General features: G+C 45.5%; 2 pseudogenes; both read right to left on the bottom strand.

Annotated features, from left to right (window-relative positions):
* Positions 1-1,305: 1,305 nt before the first annotated feature.
* On the bottom strand, positions 1,306-6,369 carry LOC123060891 (putative pentatricopeptide repeat-containing protein At5g43820; annotated as a pseudogene).
* LOC123063897 (uncharacterized) lies at positions 1,643-1,738 on the bottom strand (annotated as a pseudogene).
* Positions 6,370-7,387: the final 1,018 nt, after the last annotated feature.

Raw genomic sequence — 7,387 nt, 5'->3', positions numbered from 1 at the left:
TTTTGTCTACATGCTGGGCGGTGGGTGTTTCCATCCTAGCTAGTGTAGAAAATGCAAATGAAACTAGCTCCTCAACAGGTTCTAAACACAAGGTTTAATATACATTTCCGTTTGCTACCCGATTTGTAGCAGTGATCGGTTGGCAAGGCATAAAATAAATCAAGTTAACTATTTACAGCCTCTTTGTGATGAACTGGCAAACTATAAGTGCCACCAGCTTTACTTAAGTAGAGTACCTGCTTTCATGATCTTGTGTTGTCACTGACTAAGTGACCATGCTATTGGTCCGGGCATTTATATGCGATGGCATGATCATCGACTTTCTAATGAGAGTTGCAGAAAATGTATATGTTATAGGTTGTGATTTAGCTATCCTCATGACTTTGGCAGTACAAACCTAGCATGCCTGTATTTTCAGCATTTTCGCACGTCTTCAGATTATTTGCTGTTTTTATAGTTACAGTTATGATGTGCTACCATTTGCTCAAATAAAGTGTGCCTGTAAATATTACCTACAGATATCATGTAAGCATGCATCAACCCCCTGTGCATGCTGAGCTCTATAAAAGGTTAATAATGTAACAATAGCTTCTTTTCAGGGTTTAAGCAGCATGAAGAACTTGTTCCAGTGTCCCAAGCAGCCAACATTTTGCCGCAGACGACATTTTTTGCTGGCAGCTTGGAATAAGCTGCAGAGGATTCAGGACGGGACTTAGTTTTCTGTTTAACTCAAATGATGTCATGATTTTTCAACATAACTTGCCTGTATATTCTTGTTTGGGAGCCTGCTCTACATGAGCAACAAGAACACAGAGAAGGTACATACTCCACAGTTACATATGACACAAAGAACTTGCTGGAGATATCCATCAAGTTCAGAACTTTCTGGCAACATTACCCCACATCTTTTCCATAACGAAATATCACAAGGCATCACAGAATAGATTGGTCAGAATAAATTGCCTTGCATATGACAAGCATAGGTTACATAATTTGATAAAAATAAATTCGTTCAAAAGTAATTCACATGGCATGGCTTTGACAGTATATGTAGATTATTTCCAGCTAAATGTCCTCACGTCTCTGAAACAAAATGATCGAAATGCACGAGGTAACATGATAGCTTCATCTAAATAAACTGGCCAGACATAAATATCTCGAGGACAACAATATCTCTCGAAACAGCAGAGGTTATTTCATCGACACTTCAGGTTTGTGTATCGTCGATTCTTCTTAGCTCTCGCATCAAATCAGTAGCATCCTAGCAAAACTTGGACAAGTAAAAGAACTGGAAAGAGCTGAATCTTCTTCACGTGCCTCCGTCCAGTGCATAAGAATTGAAAATGAACCACATTTTTCAGATATACACAATAGTTGCAAGGGCTTTCAGGAAAATAAACAACTTGTTTGTTCTTCAATCTCTCTCACAAGTAGCATGAAATAAGTAGCATACAAACACATGAAAGAAGGACAATGATGTTTCTATCTCAAAATCTATACTGCAATAAGAAAACAGACACGTGCATGAATGCATTATCCACTGTTGGCCAAACTTATGGCCATCTTAAAGATGGACAGAAACAACACCACAAGAAAATGGAAGTAGCAGCAGACCAGGATCATCAGATAAATGATAAACAAGAGCTCAGAGGGTTGTTAATCTGCTCATGGAAGGGACAACAGGGCAAGTTCCTTCTCATACAAGAGGTGTCAGAACTAAGCAATGCTCAACATGGCCACGACCACCTTACTAACAACACTACAAACTCAAGAAACCCAAGCAAGGAATAAAATTCCGATATTGGTAAAACAAGCATTCAAGAAACCCAATTATCCAAGTGTTCATTTTACAAACATAAGTATAGTCTTTGGTACAGATGTTAAGAAAAGATTGTTAAATGCTGAATCGTAATCCATGGATAATTGCCTTCCAAGTAGATACCAAAGATGACACGCTAACCAAATCTGAACATAGATACATGAAGAAAAAAAATCAAGTGGGACCTCAGGAGCCATTCTACATCCAATTTTTTCCTAGCGCATCATTGAACATCTGAAACTTACCAGATCAACTTCAGAAAAAAAAAACGGATAGGCAAATCAAATATGCAATACAGTTGCAGTGCAACTAAACCTGTCTCAATCCCAACCAAACACAACCAAATTTAAGCAGGGGGTGGACACAGACTTACTAACCAGAATTCAGCTAGCAGTGCACTAACTTGCAAGTGTTAATAGCTATAAAAACTGGAACATGCATTTCTATCCATAAGCTGTCAAATATCATCAGAAGATAACAGACACGGTCAACTACATTATACAGGTTGACCATAGCTTATTTAACACTTGTCCGAGCTGCAAAACTCAGATTTTAACTAACAAAAATGCACAAAACTAAGAGGAATAACTGCTAGAATTCAGTTCATATACCTGAGGCTAGCAATCATGGAAGAAACAATGACTGAACGTACATTTCATCCTCTATTCTTTGCTAGCAATCATGTTCAAACGCAGTATCTGCTCATACCTTGCTCGAAAATAGCACCTGACAAGCCACGGAGGAGATTTGTCGTATGGGATTGCATTCCATGGTTGCAAGCCCCACGGATTTCATCATTTCTATAATAAGGTGTTCTGTCTTTTCATTTCTTCTCGTGTAATTGTTCAACCAGTTCTCTTCTTTGACCTCACGTGATATATCAGTCCTCATACCTGATAGCAACGGTTCTGGGCAATTATCTCCTGAATCCATGATTGCATCTTCATGAAAAATCAACAGCCTACATCGTGTGAAGATAATGGCATAGGTAGTTACAGAACCTACAAAAATAAACTGAAAATTTTACACCGTGCAGAACAAAGAGTAACATCAAAGCCATCTATACAATGAGAAAAACGCTATGGAAATTTGCAACTAATAAACAAAATCATGAATGAATACAAACCATAAATAAAACCCACAACAACTGAATAAAAGCAGTCAGCAACAGGATAACTGGCATCACATAGAATTTTGCAGATGTGATGTTCCACTCCAGGTAGAATGTGCCCATTTGCCATGTATAACAAGTTCAGTTGAAGGTCGACCTGCCGGTTCAACTTTCAAGTATTACTGTTCTTCTGTAACTTGGAAGTCCAGTTATTCAAGGATACATCAGGCTACTTTCTCTGCGACTCCCAAAGGGACCCAAGTTCTGATACTTGAGACCCAAGGGATTTTTTAAATATAGTTTCTCTGCATTTCCCTGAGGAACCCAAGTTCTGAAACTTCAGATTCCATCTGCTGTTTGTAGTTCTCCATAGCAGAAGAAGTACACAAGAAAAGAGTACATGTCTATCCATTCTATTCTACCTATTTGATTACTTTGTCTCATTGTTTGATGTAGCTTTCTGCTACTTAATCCACTACTCATCAGGGAAGATTTAGTCAGAATAACCCCATAACATGGTATCCATGAAATAGCCAAACAGGTCAGAAACATGGGCAGTCAAGAATAAGTACAAACTCTTATACCTTTCACCAGCCAAACTTGAGTTTTACCCAACGTTTACGAGTCGACGAGTCGATGAGTCGTTCGAAGGTTGAGACTCATAGACTAATCGTGACTAGTCTAGACTACTGCTGGACTAGTCGACATGGTACTGTAGTTCACAACTGCAGTAGTCAATTACCAAAACCTAGTATTAATATGTAATAGTATATACTATAGGAAGTGCATTGGAGCGCCAATTTGTCCTGCAGATTAGGCCAGTAAGCATATTTCCATGTTGGGCCTTGCTCCTAGTTGGCTTCTTGCAGGATCCTTCCATGGATCATATTGCTCATTGGCCTGAGCTGCAGCTGCTGAAACAATACTTGAGATATTTCCGGCGTAGACATTGCACTTCAGACCTAAGGATCTTGAAACTGAAGCAAACAAAACGAAATAAGGAAGAGGGCAGGGGGTAAAAATCGAATCGAAGAAGGGAAGAAGAGAAGGGAGAAATTACTTTGCTAGTATGCTTGCTTGCTTACTGCAACCTGAGGGACGAGCGGATCCAGTAGCCAGAAGGCAGCAGAGGGAGGGAGACCGTAGGGACAGATCTAGGGAGAGCAGAAGCAGTGGAGGGAGAGGGCCAGAGCAGAGGAGTGCAGATCCATGGAGAGCAGAAGCAATGAAGGGAAAGGGGCAGGGTGGCTGGCTCACTTATCCCCTCCCAATCCCTAAAAAAAAATTGAGTCGAACGACTCAAGGTGCACGACTAGTCTAGTCTAGTCTACGACTAGTCCTTCGACTCCTCGACTCGGCGAACTAGTCTACACGAGATTTCTAGTCGACACCCAGAATGCGACTCATAGACTAGTCTAGCGACTAGTCTCGACTAGTCCCTCGACTCGTAATCAATGGTTTTACCTTGCCAATTTTTTTTTTTGCAGAATGCAAATGAGGGTACTTTTGAACTCGTATGGAACTAATGAGCATACCAAATAGTTGTGTGCCAACAAAGTATGTTCATCACAAGTGCCAACCGTTAGCACGACAATAGTTGCGTGAATTAGCAAGTGTGCGTCCATGTTTGATTTTCTTTGACAAATTGTAAGCAGTCTCCACTTTGTCCATCTCCAGCAGCCTGTTGTTCAGTTTGCTATACACAACTCTCCCTAGACAGAAGCCTTTCCTAAGTGATTCCTCCACCACGGAAACAGCAGCATCAACCTTACCCACATTGCAAAGCCCATTTACAATAAACTCGTAGATTTCTTTATCGGAAGGATACCCGCTCTCTTGCATCTCCTCCCAAATCTTTAACACTGTCCCGCTTTTCCCAAACCTGGCAAGCCTTTCAAGCAGAAGCTTATATGCTTTCAGGGATATTGTACAACCAGCCTTCCTACTCTTTTGGTAGATCATCAGAGCAGCGTGAGGGGGGCCAAACGTGCAAAGCGGCTCGATGAATGATGTAATTACGCCTGTATCTGGCAGAACTCCTTGAGCCAACATTTCATCAAACATTTGAAGTGCATCAGCCACCCTGCGCGTTTTCAAAAGGGCTCCAATCATCTTGCAGTATGTGTCACTGTTTGGAGGACAATTATTTTCCACCATATCCTTGTAATAACTGATGGACCTGTCCAAATCACACAGTGAGATAAAATTGAAAACCAGTGCATTGTAGGCCATTGTACTTGGACCATATCCCTCTTGAACCATTTTCTCAAACACCCTGAGTGCCTCCTCGGCCTGCCCTCCCCAGTGCCTCGATGAGATGGCAATGCGAAACATCATCCGGCACTAGCCCATCTTCCAGCATCATTGCCCAGAAATGCTCCAGCTTATCAACCCTCCCAAACCTAGCCCAGCCGCCAAGCACGTCATTGTACACTTGCTTATCAAGAACGAAAGGTTGTCCATGGGCGGCTTGTATCAGCGAGCTAGCGACCCCAACATGTGACCTCCGGCAGAGACATTCGATGAGAGCAGAGAAGGCCTCCTTTCTGTGGCAAGTTTGCTCGATTCCTATCCCCAGTTGGTCGCTCTGGAGCAGTTGGACGGCCTTGTTGACCTGCCTGGCGGCAACCAGGGTATCCATGATGATCTGCAGCGTGATTAGGTCCGGCAAGATGCCGTTTTTCCGCATTACCTCCACGGCAGGCTCGACGAAGGTGAAGAACTTCCTCCTGCCCAGAGCCCTGATGACGATGTTGCAGGTCTGCACGGAAGGGGGGAGCTTGGCGCTGGAGATGGCCCAGTCGAAGAGGCCGACGGTGGCGGAACCGCTGAGGTTGCCGCGGCTGACCACATCGGAGAGAACCTCCGGGGAGAGGGCGTCGAGCCCCGTGGAGGAGAGGGCTCGGTGGAGGGCGGCGCGGCCGGGGGGTTTCTGGAGGAAGACCCCGCGGAGGCGGTCCGCCAGGGACAGGAGGGTGGTAGTGGGAGGAGGAGGAGGGGGATGAGCTGCTACAGGATCGGGATTGTGGCAAACGGGGTGAAGGGGAGTGGGGGTTGGTGCTGATTTGGTGGGGTTCGTAGCGGAGAGGAGGCGGATGGAGGAGACGACCATGTCGGCGGCGGAGGTGGAATAGCTGAGGCTACGACGGAGGAGGAGGTGGGCCATTCGGAGGCTCACCGGATCAATAGTTTGGCAGACTCGCTGTTGTGGCGTCCGGCAGCAGAGGCGGAACGGGATCCTCTGCAGAGGGTGACTTGCCGCAAAGCTCTTTTTACCGGAGCCGGTACCTACCGGTGCAGCATCCAGCATAGAATCACTCTGAGATTGGTGCATGCATGGTCTCATCTTACAATTGGAGTTAAAAGCACCAGGAATTCTACAACTTGCTCTCAATGTGATGGTTTGGTCCTAGAGCTTGCATTTTGACTTTACCCAGTTCCAAAACTTGCATCAGATGTGCAAATTTAGTTATGACCAATGAAAGAGTACCATGTGGACGCGTGGGTGCCGACCCGGTCAGCACTCGGCATTTTGCAAAGAGGCCCCTGCCATTGCTTCGAATCTACCCGCACTACACACGAAAACTTATCACAAGATTTCTCCCCCCAAAAATTTCACACCATCACTCCGGCCACAAATTGCAAACGAATTCCTATTTCCATCCCAAGACCTGAAAGCGTGCTAGCTAGCTACTCTTTGGGTGGTCATCTAGTTGATCTCAACACATGTAATTGTAATGTTGATTCAAACCCCGGTTTTATTTAGCTTGGGTACTACTTCCTCCATCTCATAATACAAGTGTTTTTGACATTACACTAGTATAAAAAACGCTTTTGTATTATGGAACGGAGTACTTAATTATGGGACGGAGGGAGTACTTACATTATGGATTATGGGGGATTATGGGATGGAGTACTTAATTATGAGATGGAGGGAGTACTTAACTTAAAGAGTCAAAGTGCTAGTATTTGCTTGCGTATATAAACATCAAGCGGGGACAGACTTAGAGAACTTCATGCGAAGGGATTTTGAAATGAGCGGACCGTTGGGCGCTTCCCAAGGCGACGGACTGCGCTCCCCGCCTCGGTCGCCTCCGGCCTCGGCCTCAGGGGGCTGGGAGGTGGTCAGGCGCGGCGCTTGGCCCTCTCCGGCGGGGACGGGGCAGACCGTGAGGGATGGCGCGGTGCTGGCTCCGGTAGGCGGTCGGTTTTGGGCGCTGGCTGCGGACGAGTCGGAGGTCGAGGAGGACTCGGATCCGGTGACTAGGGAGGGGTTCCTGGCGCCGACGAGGCCGTCACTCGGCGACTTTGTGGCCTGTGCGCTTACGTCGGGGCCCGGAGTCGTGAGAGCGCGTCGCCGCTTCGCTCCGGGAGGCCGGGGCTCGCGCGCAGTCGAGATCAGAGCTTGGCGACCCTCCACGTCGGCGGGCAGGGGCTCGCCGTCCTCTGGGGGTGCC

The sequence above is a fragment of the Triticum aestivum genome, chromosome 3A (assembly GCF_018294505.1).
Source record: "Triticum aestivum cultivar Chinese Spring chromosome 3A, IWGSC CS RefSeq v2.1, whole genome shotgun sequence".
Classification (NCBI taxonomy): Eukaryota; Viridiplantae; Streptophyta; class Magnoliopsida; order Poales; family Poaceae; genus Triticum; species Triticum aestivum.
Note: the sequence above shows the minus strand (reverse complement) of the source record. Positions and strands in the feature narration are given on the sequence as shown.